Genomic DNA, 18,481 nt, shown 5'->3' with positions numbered 1-18,481 from the left:
AAGGCTATATATTGTCACCTTGTTTATTTAACTTATATGCAGTGTACATCATGAGAAACGCTGGACTGGAAGAAACACAAGCTGGAATCAAGATTGCTGGGAGAAATATCAATAACCTCAGATATGCAGATGACACCACCCTTATGGCAGAACGTGAAGAGGAACTAAAAAGCCACTTGATGAAAGTGAAAGTGGAGAGAGAAAAGGTTGGCTTAAAGCTCAATATCCAGAAAATGAAGATCCTGGCATCTGGTCCCATCACTTCATGGGAAATAGATGGGGAAACAGTGGAAACAATGTCAGACTTTATTTTTTGAGGCTCCAAAATCACTGCAGATGGTGATTGTAGCCATGAAATTAAAAGATGCTTACTCCTTGGAAGGAAAGTTATGAACAACCTAGATAGTATATTCAAAAGCAGAGATATTACTTTGCCAACTAAGGTCCGTCTAGTCAAGGCTATGGTTTTTCCTGTGGTCATGTATGGATGTGAAAGTTGGACTGTGAAGAAGGCTGAGTGCTGAAGAATTGATGCTTTTCAACTCTGGTGTTGGAGAAGACTCTTGAGAGTCCCTTGGACTGCAAGGAGGTCCAACCAGTCCATTCTGAAGGAGATCAGCCCTGGGATTTCTTTGGAAGGAATGATCCTAAAGCTGAAACTCCAGTACTTTGGCTACCTCATGCGAAGAGTTGACTTATTGGCAAAGACTCTGATGTTGGGAGGGATTGGGGGCAAGAGGAGAAGGGGACGACAGAGGATGAGATGGCTGGATGGCATCACTGACTCAGTGGATGTGAGTCTGAGTGAACTTTGGGAGTTGGTGATGGACAGGGAGGCCTGGTGTGCTGTGATTCATGGGGTCGCGAAGAGTCAGACACAATTGAGTGACTGAACTGAACTGATATATGTCTTTGCCGTAACCAAACAGTATTTCCCACCAAGTTGAACTATCTCTCCCCACTTCTGATTTTTGATTAACCTGATGCCTTGCTTTGTTCAGTGAGATGTTAGTAAAAGTTATGTTAGCAGAAGTTTGAAAGTGTGTGTGCTATTGCCTAACTCTCTCATGCATTTGCCATCATTATTGGAAATTGAAATGAGGAACACATGAAACAGATTTAAACCCACAAAATTACAGTGGGAAGCAGAGATAATGCACTGAATATAATGAGAATAAATGATTGCTGGGTTCAGTCACTGTGTTTGAGGTGGCTTGTTTAGAGCATCCTTGTGGCAATCACAAACCAATGTAGGTGCAAGGGGAACTTTCACAAAATTATTGTGGAAGTATGAAGTGGTATAAATATTTTAGAAAATAATTTTTTGCTACTTATCAAATGTAAATACATAAGTTTTTCTCTAAAACCCAGAAATTTCACCCCTTTGGTGATACTCTGGAGAAAGTCAGAATACATTGAAAAAAAAAATGTTCAAAACATTATCTGTAGTAATTAAAACTGAAAAAATTCTAGATAAAATAAATAAATATATTCCATTTTATAATGGAATGAAATACAATATCATTCAGGAAAAAAACTCTTTGCTACACATATAACTATGTATCTTATAAACATAATATTAAATAAAGAATGTTACTCTACAGAAGATTTTTGTTTAATTGTATAAAATAAAAAAAAAACAGATAAAACTATAATTCTCAGGAATGTATATATAATGCATGTATATAAATAATATTCATCATTTTATTGGCTCTTCTTCATCTTGGATTCCTTCTCTTCAAGGAATGGAACTTCCACAATAAGAATTTCTATGTACCCAAGTCTCAGTTGAGAAGGTGAATACTTCTACCACTATCCTGACTTCTAGGTCATGAGTATCTAATCTAGGCTCAACCGGCATGACACTCTGCCTGGAACTTTCAGTTTCAAGTTGCATGGATGTGTGCTAAGCCAGTCATGTCTGCCTCTTTATGACCCCAAGGATGGTAGCCTGCCAGGCTCCTTTGTCTTTGGGATTCTCCAGGCAAGAATATTGGAATGTGTTGCCATTTTCTCCTCCAAGGGATCTTCTTGACCCAGGGATTAAACTGATGTTTCCTGCCTCTCCTGCATTGGCAAGCAGATTCTTTTTACAACTGAGCCACCTGGAAGTCCAAAGTAAAGACAGAGCAGTGAAAAATGTATGCTGTTACAAAACCAGTGTTTCCACTGACAGTAGTTCCCATGACAGCGTCTTTCTTTGGCAAGGTTTTGGCTGGCATTCTAGTAATCTAAAGTCCTTTGAACTTTGTAATTTTGTTTGTTTTGCTTTGCTTTTCACCATAAGTCATCAGTCTTCTAGAACTTTTCTGTGTAAAATACTACACTTCCAGTAAAGTCTTCTTTTACAATGAGCCTGGGTGATTGCTAAGGACTGCCACTAAGAAACCCATGAGATATTATCTTACAAGACTTTAAGATGGAAAAAGACTGCTTAGGATCTTTCTTTCAAGTTTGGGTCAACAAGGTACTTAGAAAAGAATATGTCCAGCTAAATATATGCCACCTCACTACCAGGTATCTGAAGCCCTGGATAAACCTAGGTCAGTGATTCAGTTTTTCTTTATTAGACACTATTCTCTATATTAGTTTGAAACTGTAATCCCCAATGAGCAAAAAGGCCTTTGTTTTTCTGTTCAGAATGTGCCATGAGGTTTGCTTTGAGCCATCTTTCACATCACAGGGAATTGCCTCATTAACTTCGATGACATTATAAGAGCAACTGTATTACCTCATGATGCTGGAAAATATACTCAATAATCATTCTACTGCTTTTCTTTAGCATCTGTGATTTCTAAAAGGAAATTTGTCCCTTTGAAACTGCTATATCCTTCTATTTTTCATGTTTAGTAATACAAAATCCTTTGAAAAGCCTGGAAGGGTTTATAAACCATGATAATTTGTAACAAACACAAACATAAAAGAAAAATGTCTTGCAGAACAGAGTAAATTCACATGAGACACTGGTTTCACATCTATTTTGACTATAGCAGCAAAATAAGAGCATCACAGAATCAACAAAGGGAAACAAACGGCAGGGGAAAAAAATACAAGCTGACAAACAAGTCTGAACATGGAATAAATGGAGCAACACAGAAAAAAGCAAACTGAAGTAAGACAAATGAGGTCTAAAATAAACAAAGGTAACCCATCATGAAAATAATTGATGAAAACAAAAACTAAATAATCTAGCCAAGCTGAATACGGAAGGAAAAAAAAGAAAGAAAATTTAAATTTCAGATTTAATTTTCTCAAGCAAGAAAGGGCACACTAGAAGAAGAGGGGAAAAGAGATATTAGGAAAAGGAAAGGGATATTATATTGTGTGCAAGTTCTACCTCATAAATCCTAAGATACCTGAGAGACTTGAAATATTCTCATTCTTTATTAAACACATGTAGAAACATATTTTGCTGTCCTCAAAACTGCACTTTCTTACTATTACTGCCTTTGGGAATAAGGGGCTAAAAGCAGAAAGAATTTCAGGCTTAGTTTTCAGGGTTAAGTTTCCATAAATACTTATAGACATAAAACAGGTCAGAGAAGAAGGGCATGGTAGCACATTAGGAAAATCAATGATCCCCATAGTGAATAAATATTTTCAATAATAAATTTGGTCATATATTTAATTAGTGAACACTTTTGTTTAAAGTAGTGGAGGCTACTCTAACCATAGGTAATTTCTAAGAGGTCTAATTAGACAACAATAAATATGAGTATTTATATTCAATGCTTGAGAATTTTCAAAGCAATCTCACAGATGCTAATAGTAATCTCATTGTTACAGGTTCTCACATTGTTTCCACATAGCTGGTAGAAAGAGATAAGTGGTATTTCACATAAATACAGTGACATTGTTGGCAAACTTTCTCAAGTGAAGTTTATAAGAAATTAAGTCACAGAGGAACCAGAGATCAAATTGCTAACATAGGCTGGATTGTCAAAAAAGCAAGAGAGTTACAGAAAAAACATTTGCTTCTGCTTTACTGACTATGCCAAAGCCTTTGACTGTGTGGATCACAATAAACTGTGGTAAATTCTGAAAGAGATGGGAATACCAGATCACCTGACCTGCCTCTTGAGAAACCTGTATGCAAGTCAGGAAGCAACAGTTAGAACTGGACATGGAACAACAGACTGGTTCCAAATAGGAAAAGGAGCACGTCAAGGCTGTATATAGTCACCCTGCTTATTTCACTTCCATGCAGAGTACATTGTGTTAAATGCCAGGCTGAGTGAAGCACAAGCTGGAATCAAGATTGCTGAGAGAAATATCAATAACCTCAGATATGCAGATGACACCACCCTTATGGCAGAAAGTGAAGAACTAAAGAGCCTCTTGATGAAAGTGAAAGTGGAGAGTGAAAAAGTTGGCTTAAAGTTCAACATTCAGAAAACTAAATTCATGGCATCCAGTCCCGTCACTTCATGGCAAATAGATGGGAAACAATAGAAAAAGTGGTTCACTTTATTTTTCTGGGCTCCAAAATCAGTGCAGATGGTGACTGCAGCCATGAAATTAAAAGATGTTTACTCCTTGGAAGGAAAGTTATGACCAACCTAGATAGCATATTCAAAAGCAGAGACATTACTTTGTCAACAAAGGTCTGTCTAGTCACGACTATGGTTTTTCCAGTAGTCACGTATGGATGTGAGAGTTGGACTGTGAAGAAGGCTGAGCACCGAAGAATTGATGCTTTTGAACTGTGATGTTGGAGGAGACTCTTGAGTGTCCTTTGGACTGCAAGGAGATTCAACCAGTCCCTCCCAAAGGAAATCAGTCCTGTGTGTTCATTGGAAGGACTGATGTTGAAGCTGAAACTCCAATACTTTGGACACCTGATGCAAAGAGCTGACTCATTTGAAAAGACCCTGATGCTAGGAAAGATTGAAGGCAGGAGGAGAAGGAGATGACAGCGGATGAAATGGTTGGATGGCATCACCAACTCAATGGACATGAGTTTGGGTAGACTCCAGGAGTTGGTGATGGACAGGGAGGCCTGGCGTGCTGCAATTCATGGGGTCACAAAGAGTCAGACATGAGTGAGTGACTGAGCTGAATTGAAAATGATTTATAAGACGTTTATCCTTCTTAAGATTTTTTTTTTAATGTGGACCACTTTTAAAGCCCTTTATAAAATTTGCTATAATATTGCTTCTAGTTTTTTTTGGGGGGGAGAGGGGGTGCATGCTACAAGCCGTATGGGATCTTAGCTCCCTGACCAGGGATGGAAATTGTACCCCCTGAATTGGAAGGTTAAGTCTTAACCACTGGACCACTAGGGAAGTCCCTTGAAATTTGTTCAATAATACTATTCTAGATGTAAAAGATAGAAGAAAACTAGTTACTTACAAGAGCTGACTTAAGACATGTTTCTCAAAGATTCTCATCATCATGTAAGAACTTGTTAGTAATGCAAAATATAAATACCCATCTCAGACCTAATGAATCAGATATTCTGAGGGGTAGAACTAGGCAATATGTGTCTTCATGAGAACTACAGAAAACTCATATGCTGAAATTCATGTATTGGTTTATGTTTAATTTTATTATTAATGTTTACAATATTTTTTAAAGATTTACAATATTATATTAGTTTCAGATGTACAACATAGCAATTCAACATTTTACAGATTATACACCATTTAAAGTTATTGCAAAACAATGGCTGTGTTTCCCTGTTCTGTATCTTTTGAGCTCCTTCCTCTATCTTGCTCCTCACACTGTCCCACTCCCTACTGGTAACCACTAGTTTGTTCCTTAAATCTGTGAGTCTGCTATATACTTTTGTTTGTTTCATTTTTAAGATAACATGTATAAGTGATTCTATTCAGAATTTATTATTTGTCTGTCTCTGTCTAGAAAGTCCATGTTCATTTTACTGCATTTACCCCTGAGATAATGTCATTTAACAAGGTGTCAAAAAGAGGTGATATGAAGACTACTAAAACCAGTGAGCATTGGGTTGTATATTCCTTTTTAGATTAGTGTTTTCATCTTCTTTGGATATATATGCAAGAGGTGGGTTGTTAGATATATAATAGCCTTATTTTTAGCCTTTTTGAGGGAACACTATATTGTTTTCTGGGCTTCCCTGATAGCTCAAACTGTAAAGAATCTTCATGAAATGCAGGAGATGCAGGTTTCATCCCTGCATCAGGAAGATTGCTTGGCAAAGGGAATGGCTACCCACTCCAGTATTCTTTTCTAGAGAATCCCATGGACAGAGGAGACTGGTGGGCTACAGTCCATAGATGTCCCAAAGAGTCAGCCATGACTGAGCAACCAAGCACATACTGTTTTCCATTGTGGTTACACCAACTTATATTCCCACCAGTAGTGTACAAGAGTTCTCTTATCTCCATATCCTGGTCAACTTTTGTTATTTGTGGATTTTCGATGAAACCCATTCTGACAGGTGTGAGGTGGTATATCATTCAGGGATAGAAAAAACAATTTATGTCAAAGAGTGTTCTACTGTGTTCTTTTCTAGGAATTTTATGGTTTTAGGTCTTATATTTAGGCCTTTAATCTACATTGAGTTTATTTTTGTATATAGTGTAAATAATTTTCTTATCTCTCATTCATTACATTTACATGTAGTTGCCCAGTTTTCCCAAGATCACTTATTGGAGAGACTGTTTCTCTGTTGTAAATTCTTATTCCTTTGTCATAGATTAATTTACTCTGAGTGTATGGGTCTATTTCCAGGTTCTTACTCTATTCTATTGATCTATATATCTATTTTTGTGCCAATACCATACTATTTTGATTACTGAAGCTTTGTAGTATAGTCTGAGGTCAGAGAGAATGATATGTCCAGTTTTTTGTGTTTGTTTTTTTTTTTTTTTCCCCTCCAAGATTGTTTTTGCAATTTTGTGGTTTCTTATAAACTTTAGGATTATTAGTCCCAGTTCTATAAAACAGTGTATGGGTATTTTGATAGGGATTGCATTAAATCCTTAGATTGCTTTGAGTAGTAAGTACATTTTAGCACTAATACTTCTAATCCAAGAATATGGGATATCTTTTCTTTTATTTGAATCATTTTCAAATTCCTTCATCAATATTTTATCATTTTCATAATATAAATTGTTCACAACCATGGTTAAGCTTATACCTAGCTATTTTCTTCTTTATGATGTGATTTTTAAATGGATTTTTTCCTTCATTCTCTCTCTGATCATTATTAGTGTACAGAAAAGCAACATGTTTCTCTCTATGTAAAGAAGAGCTAATAACTATCCTCAAACTGCCAAAAAATCAAAGAGGAAGGGACGTTCCCAAAGTCACTCTAAGAGATCACCATCACCCTGATAACAAAACAAGACAAAAACACTACAAAAAGAAAAATTACAGGCCAATATTTCTGATGAATATTGATACAAAAAAAATTTCAACAAAATGATAGCAAAACAAGTTCAACAATACATAAACAAGATAATATACCATGAACAAGGGAGATTTATCCCAGGGTGCCGGGAGCCAGTGTGAGGAATCCGGCCCTTGACAAGGTCATGAGGAAGGAAGCTGACATACGCAAGGCGTGCTCAGACTTCAGGGACCCCTCTGGAAATTCCTAAGCATGTACCCCAACAAAAATCTGCCGGCTTTTGTGCCCTGCTTTTCCACTCTTCTGACATTTTCTGGAAAAAGTCAATTCAGGGCTTTAGTCTTCTGCATTTGAAAGAGTGTTTCCATCCAAATACCCCTCTGATGGCTTTCTAGCCTGCCTGCAGGACTCGTACAGCTGCGCATGTGATTGTTTGAGGCCTCCTGACCGCAGGAGGCACAGGAAGCTTAAAACATCATAGGAATGTAGGAGCTTCCGAGGAGTCAAAATCTTTAGAATAGGACTGATTAAAAGTTTTCATTTGTTGAGTCAATGCTTGCTGCCAAATTTTCATATCTTTTATTTTTAGATATAGTTGGTATATAGAAAAACAAGTAGTAGACCTTGTATTAGCAACATTAGATCTTTGAGTTAAGTACCTTCTTTGTTATAACCCACTGCGCCTTTGTTCTATAGAGATGTAACTTTAGCGCTTTAAGGAGATGTAGATTAAAGAAAAACACTTCAGGGGAAACAAAATTAACATTCATTAAGGAAGAGAGCCAAAAAGTGTTAACAAGCCTCTTGGCCAGAAGATAGTGTAAATCACCTGAGACCTTTTGTATACAAAATGATGTATAGAAAGAGTCTGGGCTGCGAATGCTACATAATTTTGTGTTACCCATCGATCTCCATGTTTTATCAAAAGTATAAAAGGCCTTCTGAACAATAAAGGATGGGACCAGCTTCTCGGACCAGTTTCTTGAACTAGTCTCTCGGCCTGGTTTCTGGGGAATCTGGCTCCCCCCGTGTCTCTCTCTCTCTCATTTTCTCTCCCTTTCCCTCTCTCTGCTCTTTACTTTAATTTCAGGCTGAATTTCCATCTGGGGCGTGGAGGCTCGCCAGGTCTACTTATTTGCCCTGGCTGTTAAGACTCGCGCGAAAGGGAGCTTAAGGCGAGGCACCCTTAGATATTCAAGCGGGCGCCGGTGGCCCAACGTAGATGGTGCAAATTCCTTGTCTGGAATTTTATTGGTCTTCCGCGTAAACCAAGCTATTCAGCCCTCTTCCTCCACTTAATCTTCCTACTACACTATAGTTTCTTAATCTAATCTTATATTAATAAATAAACAAGTCTTTCCACGCCAACGCCGTCCACCCTTCAAATTCCCTGGATCCACCGGGGCTGGACCCTGGCACCAGGGATGCAAGGATGGTTCAATATTCTCAAAGAAATCAATCTGATATAACACATTAACAAAAGGAAAGATAAAAATCACATGATAAACCAAACACACACAGGAATAGATCATCCCTTTGAAAAATTCAATATTTATTCATGATAAAAACTCTTATCAAAATTGGTACATATGTAACGTAACTATTACAATAAAGGGCACTTACAACAAACCCACAGCTAATGTCATACTGAACGATGAAAAGCTAAAAGTCTTTTTCTTCTAAAATCAAGAACAGGCCAAGAATGCCTACTCTTATCACTTCTACTTAACATATTGATTTTATTGATCAGTGAGCTGGAAGGCTGAACAATAGAATTTTCCCTAACTGAAATCCAAAGAAAAATAATAATAATAAAAGAAGAGGGAATTACTTGATAGTCCAAGGGTTAGGACTTGGTGCTGTCACTGCCAGGGGCCTGGGTTCAATCCCTGGTCAGGGAACAAAGATCCTATAAACTGCACAACACTGCCAAAAAAATAAATAATAATAAAATAAAGATATAATAAAATAAAATAAAAGAACAGAATATTCAAGAACTATGGGACCATTTCAAAAGGTCTAACATTTGTCTAATTAAAATAGAAGGAGAATAAACTTCACATTGTCTTTTAAGAGTTTTACTCAACACTTCTGGATTTTTTCTGTTGCCAAAATTTGATCCTATAACCTGCAAAGGAGATTGAGAAATATAGCCTTTTAGCTGGGCACATCGGTCAGTGTTGTATTACACAGGAAATTTTAGATAATAAATGTTGCCTTTGGAAAAGTCTTGTCCATTTAGCTAGAAGTAATGAAGTGGGAGTCAAGCAGTTTGTTCCTAGAAACAACTTTGCCACCCCCACATTGAAGAATTTTATACTGTTATGTTTATTTTCTACTATTATGAGAGATGCCTAGTCATTCCTTCTATATAAATTAGGTTGGTCTGGTACATGCATGCGTGCTAAGTTGCATCCATCATGTGCAACCCTGTGGACTGTAGCCAACCAGGCTCTTCTGTCCATGGTACAGTCATGTGGAAAGTCTATATGGACTGTATAAAGATATGAGTATATCCCTCTCAGTTGTGTCTGACTCTTCACAACCCCATGGACTGTAGTCTGCCAGGCTCCTCTGTCCATGGAATCCTCTAGGCAAGAATACTGGAGTAGGTAGCTGTACTCTTCTCCATGGGATCTTCCCAACCCAGAGATCAAACCTAGGTGTCCCACATTTCAGACAGACTCTTTACTGTCTGAGCCACCAGGGAAGACCGTATCTCACCTTAGAAATACTAATTTCTAGTCCTCATATCAACATGGTTGATAGTGAGTGGAAGTCATACTACAATGCAGAACAAATTTAGAGGATTAAGTTGTATTGGGGGACCAATCCCAGGCATCCAATATGTAAACATCGAGAGTAGGATTTGTTGTCAAATCTGCTGAAGCATGGGCCTTCCCAGGTGGCTCTGTGATAAGAACACACCTGACAATGCAAGGAGACATGAGACATGCCATCTCAATCCCTGGGTCAGGAAGATCCCCTGGAGGAGGCATTGACAACCCACTTCAGTATTCTTGCTGGAGAATCCCATGGACAGAGGAATCTGGTGGGCTACAGTCCATGGGGTCACAGAGTTGGGCATGACTGGAGCAACTTAGGATGCGTGCATGCACTGTTGAAAAACATGAGGAAAACACTGTGTTTTTTTTTTTGAGACCTCTTCATTTTATTTTATTTTTTTTTATTAGACTGAACTCTATTCTTCATTTTTATTACTTTTAATATAAATTTATTTAATTGGAGGCTAATTACTTTACAATATTGTATTATTTTTTCCATACATCATCATGAATCCGCCACAGGTGTATATGTGCTCCCCACTTTAATTTAGATGGAACACCAAGTGGATTAATGGAAGAAAATTGTTTAAAAGGGAATAAAGAAAAAAAGAGAGATAATGTTTCAAAGCTATAATTCATGAAAATGCCGGCAACTTTTCAGTTCAGTTCAGTTCAGTCCCTCAGCCGTGTCCGACTCTTTGCGACCCCATGGATTGCAGCACACCAGGCCTCTCTGTCCATCACCAACTCCCAGAGTTCATTCAGACTCACGTCCATCGAGTTGGTGATGCTATCCAGCCATCTCATCCTCGGTCGTCCCCTTCTCCTCCTGCCCCTAATCCCTCCCAGCATCAGAGGCTTTTCCAATGAGCCAACTCTTCGCATGAGGTGGCCAAAGTACTGGAGTTTCAGCTTTGGCATCATTCCTTCCAAAGAAATCCCATGGCTGATCTCCTTCAGAATGGACTTGCAGTCCAAGGGACTCTCAAGAGTCTTCTCCAACACCACAGTTCAAAAGCATCGATTTTTCGTCACTCAACTTTCTTCACAGTCCAACTTTCACATCTGTACATGACTACTGGAAAAACCATAGCCTTGACTAGACGGACCTTTGTTGGCAAAGTAATGTCTCTGCTTTTGAATATATTATCTAGGTTGGTCATAACTTTTCTTCCAAGGAGTAAGCGTCTTTTAATTTCCTGGCTGCAATCACCATCTGCAGTGATTTTGGAGCCCCCCAAAATAAAGTCTGACACTGTTTCCACTGTTTCCCCATCTATTCCCCAAGAAGTGATGGGACCACATGCCATGATCTGGTCAAATGATTTAATTTTGCATTTTATGGGAAATGTGAAGCTATCCACCTTTAGAGTAGGTTGGAAAAGCTAATTGTTCACAGTAAATAAATCACAAACACTTATTGGCTTTAAAAAGAAGAAAACTGAAGATAGAAAATTCTGATGGGGGAATGGCACATTTATAGTAGAAGTAATAGATAAAGTAATAAGTAAATGTGAATCATGTTGAAGGCAACATCTGTCTACTTCCCTAATTTAGCTGTAGACATGTTTGAAAACAGCCAGGGCTCCCAAAATCTATACCTCACCAGAAGTTGCCTTGAATTCCACATTTGACTGTAGACTGAAAAATATATTCTAGAATTTTAGATGCACTGCAAAATTTACCTTATTCTTACTAAATATTTTTTTTGAGGAAAGAATTTATTCATTTTATTCTGTTGTTTGCCTGAGATTGAAAAATACCAATTAATCAATCTGAAGTTCAGATTCTCTTTGAACAGTTATTTTGAGAGTATGCAGTATACTGGGGAAAAGAGAGCTCACTGTCTGCTCACTTACTCACCAGAAGTTTAACATGTTGAGAAGCATCTTGTAGTATTTGGAATTTATCCATCATTAAACATAAATGAGAAAGAGACTGCGATACACAAATGTGCCAGTGCCAAATGGATGCATGTATTAAAGACACTGTAACCATCTGGACTCAATATGGGACCCAGAATGTTCCCATTTATCAAATTATAATTCCCATACAATATTTTATATCTGTAATTCAATGTTGATGAAAACAGAATTGTTTTCAATTTGTCCAAGTGGTTTTCAGGAGTAGTGTAGAAACGTAGGGCTTTGCTGGTTTCTCAGATGGTGAATAACACACTTTATAGCATGGGAAAAGATTTGTGACCCATAAAGAACTTTACAAAAACCCCTTTGACTCTGTGGAATGAAGAAGCACAGGGACAAATGTTAGTCACTATCAGAGGAGCATTCAAAAAATTTAAGATTTTAAATATTTGATGATTATTTTTACTTTCAGCTGTCTGAATTCATTCTCCCAACCTTTAAATTGCTTCCCCTTATTAATTATTTGAATATGAAGTAGATTTCATATCCATAAAACTTTATCATTTTCTCAGTGGCAATCATGTGTTTCATATCACATGTGTTTTATTATCACTGAATCCCATTAACAAAATACTATTTATCCACGTTTAACAAAAATGGAAGCTGTGTCAAAGAAAATATAAATTGAAATGATATAATGTAAATGAAAACTATGTTAAATATCATCCTTAAGGCAACACATCTTTTTTAATAGAACAGTTGGAATTTATTTCAAATTTAGGATTTTCCAAAATTTATATCCATTTTACTGCATTTACCCTCCAGATTATGTCATTTAATTTGGTATCAGATAGAAGTGAGGCAGAGCTTACTATAAACAATGAGCTTTGGCCAAGAAAAGGCTGTTCTTTCAAGCAATGAGATGAAAGAGTAGGATCAGCGATCTTGTTGAGGAAGTAGTTATCACTCTCCTTTGTTTTTTTTTTTTTGTTTTTTTTTTTTTCCTTTTTGCCGGCACTTTAACTTTTGTAACAAAGAACAAACCTGACTCCTGTATCTCCAAACCTTGTGCTCCTTTACCTGTGCCTAGTCATGCTGGTTCTCCAATGGTTTCCCATCACAGTTAGGAAAATACTCAAATTTTCTCTTGAGCTAACAGGTTCTGACATGAGCTGTTCTCTGATTGTTCCCCTACTCATCTCTTACTTCTTTCCTCATTGAGTTCTTGCCAAAAACTTAACATATCAAAAAGTCATGCTTTGGGGTCATGGTGCTTACTTATATCCATCCTCTTCTAGCTAGCTCCATGACTGATTCTTCTTTCATATACATGTCAGTTCAAATCTGTTATCATGAGAAAGGACTTTTCTGGGGGCTCAAATTAAAGAGAAATTCTCCATACATGAGTAATTTCTTACTATTAAAAAAATTATCTTAAGCTCATCAGCATGTAACAACAAACAAATAAAATAGGAGTACATATATTAATGTCAGATAGTTATTTATTAATTCTTCAGCATTTCTCAATCAAAAGACTATTAGTACCATGAGAGCAAGTATATTATTTATATTGACTATGGTACCTGACATGTAAGAGATGCATAATAAACTTTTCAACAAATACACAATTAATGGTGAATATAAAAGCTCTATGGGCTGCCCAGGTCATGCAGTGATAAAGAATCTGCCTGTCAATGCAAGAAGAGGCAATAGACAAGGATTCAGTCATCCAATCCCTGGGATGGAAAGATCCCCTGGAGGAGGAAATGGAAGTCCAATTTAGGATTCTTGCCTGGAGAGTCCCAGGAGAGAGGAGTCTGGCAGGCTACAGTCTACAGCATCTCAAAGACTTGGACACAACTGAGTGACTGAGCACAAACACACATAAAAGTTTTATATAGCAAAAAAAAGAAAAAAAAATTCATTATTTAAAACAAAAACATTCAGTTCAGTTCAGCATCTCAGTTGTGTTCAACTCTTTGCAACCCCATGGACTGCAGCACATCAGGCTTCCCTGTCTATCACCAACTCCTGGAGATGGCTCAAACTCAGGTTCATCGAGTTAGCGATGCCATCCAACCATCTCATCTTCTGTCATCCCCTTCTCCTCCTGCCCTCAATCTTTTTCAGCATCAAGGTCTTTTCCAAAGAGTCAGTTCTTCACATCAGGTAGCCAAAGTATTGGAGTTTCAGCTTCAGCACCAGTCAATCCAATAAATACTCAGGACTGATTTCCTTTAGGATTGACTGGTTGGAACTCCTTGCAACCTTGCAACTCCTTGCAAGGGACTCTCAAGAGTCTTCTCCAGCACCACAGTTCAAAAGTATCAATTCTTTGGCATTCAGCTTTCTTTATAGTCCAACTCTCACATCCACACATGACTACTGGAAAAACCATAGCTTTGACTATGTCTCTGCTTTTTAATATGCTATCTAGGTTCATCATAACTTTTCTTCCAAGGAGCAAGCATTTTTAAATTTCATGGCTGCAATCAGCATCTGCAGTAATTTTGGAGCTCAAAGAAATAAAATCTCTCTCTGTTTCCACTGTTTCCCCATCTATTTGCCATGAAGTGATGAGACCAGATGCCATGATCTTAGTTTTCTTGATTTGTGGTAAAGATGTAAAAATCAAAAAAAAAGGAAAAAAAAAGGATACTATCATTCACAGAAACTAAAAGAGGAATTTATAATTCAGATATGTTCTCTATTCTTTCCCACATGAATCCTTCTTGAAAGGAAGGTATTACAACATTGTCATTCATAGTCTGGGACAAATATTTAGTCATGATTGTGATTTGATGTGCTTATCTTATGGTAAAATGTCATGAAGGAGACAGAACCTTCTCTGATGTCACTATTCCCACTTCGCCAATTCTTCAGTAAAGGTCATCTGACCTATGCCCTTTGCGGCAGATTTGCTAATTCCTACTCCTTTTTCCCTCCATTGCACCAAAGAGGTAAAGGGCTAGATCTTACTTTCATATGAGAAAGCATTCTACTCTGTTTTGTTTTGGGCCTTCCAGTGTCCCATAACAGGTCTTTGTTAAATTCCAAAGTTTATTTTGGAGGTTGGGAGTGGTAAAGTAGATAAACAACCTTATGTTTATTCAATGTAGGGTGCATATGTGGCCCAGTGTTCAGTGCAGTCCAATCTAGCTCACCAGGAAGACTGTGCATTGATATTCCAAATACATATTTAGAAAGGATAAAATATTATTTTCTTAATGCTGTCATTTTCTCTTATTTTTCTCATTTATTTTCTTACTGGGGGAGCTGCGGTTGAAAATAGCATTCCAGTATTTCAAAGTTTTCCTCAAACAGCACATACTAGAATTATGAACTGTCCTGTCAAACCCAAGCTCTCTGTGTGTGTTTGTTCCCTGTGTGTGCTTGTCTGTTTGTATACTCAAGATAAAAAAAAAAAAAAAAAAAAATCTTGTGACATAAAATAATTGGTACATTAACTGATTGAAAAGTTGAAAATTACTGTGAGAGTCAGATGGATTAGATATACAACTAAGAAATGAATATTGAGAAAGAAAGAAACACAAAAAAAGAAAAAAAGACTGTCTGGTAATTCCAAGGGTATCTTTGTCAGACTACTTTGTACCATTTGTAATGGCACCTAGCCATACTCTACTCTCCAGTTTATCCTTTAAGTCCTGACTCAGTTACTCTAAAACTGTCTCTAATTTCTCCAAAAGGATGTGCATCATACAAAATGATTCCAATACTCCCTATATTGCATCTGACTTTGATCCTTTCTTTTAAAGCTAATTTAAGTTTTTCTTATGTAATCAAATTAACTGGCAATTTTGGGGCCATTTGGCTTACAGATAGATTATAAACATCAATATCTATATAGATATGTTAATAGATACAATTTACCCTCAAACAACATGGGGGATTAGGAACATGAAGAGAGTCAAAAAATCCACCTATAACTTTAGAGTTGGCCCTCGTATTCCTAGTTCAGCATCCATAGATTCAACTAACTGCTAATTATTTTAGTTAGCCGCTATGGCATGTATTTAGTGGAAAAAAAAAAAAAAAACGTGTAAGTGCACCCACAGTTCAAAACCATATTGTTCAAGAGTCCACTGTATAATCAATTATTCTCACATTACCAAATCATTCCTCATAATTGCTATTTTAAAATTTTAACCAGTTACTTAAATTTATCACACTCACTATTTGTGAGCTTATTGAGAGTAATGGAACAATTTGGTTTTGTTACATTTATGCCCATCAAAACTGCTTTCAACATAGGTGACACTCGATAAATATTCTTTGAATAAGCAAACAAATTATATTTCTGCTTTTTTGCCCATACTCTTAGCAGAAGCCTCATCATCATTCCTTTCCAAGGAGTTCACATTCCACATATATTTGTAGGAATTAAATGGCTTCTCTCATGGCTCAGATGGCAGAGAATCCATCTCTAATGCAGGAGACCCAGGTTCAATCCTTGGATCAGAAAGATCCCCTGAAGAAGAGAATGGCAATGCACTCCAGGATTCTTGCCTGGAGAATCCCATGGATAGAGGAGTCTGGTGGGCTAGAGTCAACAGGGTCGCAAAGAGTCAGCCAAGACTGAGCAACTAACACTTTCACTTTCAGTAATTAAATATGGGGCTTCCCAGATGGGGCTAGTGTTAAAGGACCCACTTGTCAGTGCAGGAAACATAAGAGACATGGGTTCAATCCCTGGTTCAGGAAGATCCACCAGAGGAGGGCATGGCAACCCACTCCAATTTTCTTGCCTGGAGAATCCCATGGACAGAGGAACCTGGCGGGCTACAGTCCAGGGTCACAAAGAGTTAATATGACTGAAGTTACTTAGCACACAGCAGGAATTAAATCCATGAAAGAAGTAGCTAGAGAGCTATCCTCTTAGCTCATTTTAAATATGCAATACAATGTTATTAACTATCATCACTATATTGTCTGTCAGATGTCCAGAACTCATTCATCTTGCATAACTAAAACTTTCTACCCTTTGACAACTATTTCTCATTTCCCTCTCCATGCATCCAAACCTGGCAACTACTATTCTACTCTACTTCTAGGAATTTGACTTTTTTACATCCCCCCATATAAGTGAGATCATACAGTGTTTGTCTTTCTATATATGGCTTATGTTAAATCTTCTACACACACACATGTGATATATCACACAGGAATAAAAGAGCAGTTCTGACTCTGTGAACAGATCGCTATTGTGACATAAAAATGAAAAATAAACTCATTTTGAGGGAGATGGGCAACATCCTAAAGCTAACATTATTCAAGGAGTTCTTAGAAACTACAGAAAACACATTATTTGGCTTCATTGAGAAAGTATCTGTTCATATGTGCTGTATTCAGTATTGCTATGTGAAACAACTGCAGTTCCGTGATTAAGTAGCTTCTTATTTTTATTTTATAGAGAAGACTTTGGATGTAATTCTAGATCTGATTCTAAAACTTAGCAAATAATTTCATTATTTTGATTTTTCTTCAAAGAATACAATTATATCATTCCATAATTGTAAAATTACTTAGTGTTTTAAAACCATTTTTCTATGTAACATTGCAGATAGTGGAAATCACATAGAATTTCATATCAGAGACCTAGATTTAAAGCTGAGTTTTGATGTTTGATAGCTTTGGATCTTATAATATTAACTTAACCTCTCAAAGCTTTTGTTTCTTCATGTGTAAATAGATTTAACAAGGTGTAGTCACAAAATTGTTTGGATAATAAAGAGTGATAGGTTTAAAAAGTACTTTTAACTAAATGTTACAGGATATATTTCCTACTATATTTACATAAGAAAACAAAAGACTTGGTAAATTTTCCATAAAATACCTGATTAAAAAAAAATCAGAGTAAACAGTTACTCTGCTTAACAGAATGATATGGCCATTTCAAGAGAATTACTTTTCTAAATCATGCTGCTAAAGTAGAATTGTACTTCTTCAGGTGAGTGTCATAAGAGCTACTTTCTGCAAGATGCTTTATACATATTTGAGTCCCTTTCCTAACTACCTATTAAAGACATAGAGAGGTTGGCATCCTCAAAAGGCTTCTTATTTCTCTCTCTCCTTCCTTATGACTCTTTTCATTGGAGGAGATGCTAATCAAAATATAGGACATGGTGGAAATTTTTCTTTTGCAGTGGAAAAAAAATAAAAAACACAGTGTCAGTCATTGACAGTCCTTAAAGAGTGTCTTCTGTTGACTGGCAACTTTTAAGCCAATACTATTTTGCCTGAGGAATGCCTGAGATATAAGACTTCATAGTTAAGGATGCTATTTAGGAAGTCTAGGAGGCTGTGATGTTCTTACTGTTCAACAAGTGTAAGTAAGAGTTCCCACAAGGCTGCTGTAAAAAAAAATCCCTTTTTCTTTCCACTTAATCCCCATTTCCTCTCCTGAGCCTTCTCTTCATGACCACTTTAATTCTTTGAAGATTGTTTTTCTGCCCGCACCCTGCCCCCCCCCATCCATG

Source organism: Capricornis sumatraensis, chromosome 7 (genome assembly GCF_032405125.1).
Source record: "Capricornis sumatraensis isolate serow.1 chromosome 7, serow.2, whole genome shotgun sequence".
In the NCBI taxonomy this organism is placed as follows: Eukaryota; Metazoa; Chordata; class Mammalia; order Artiodactyla; family Bovidae; genus Capricornis; species Capricornis sumatraensis.
This window is presented reverse-complemented; position numbering follows the sequence as displayed.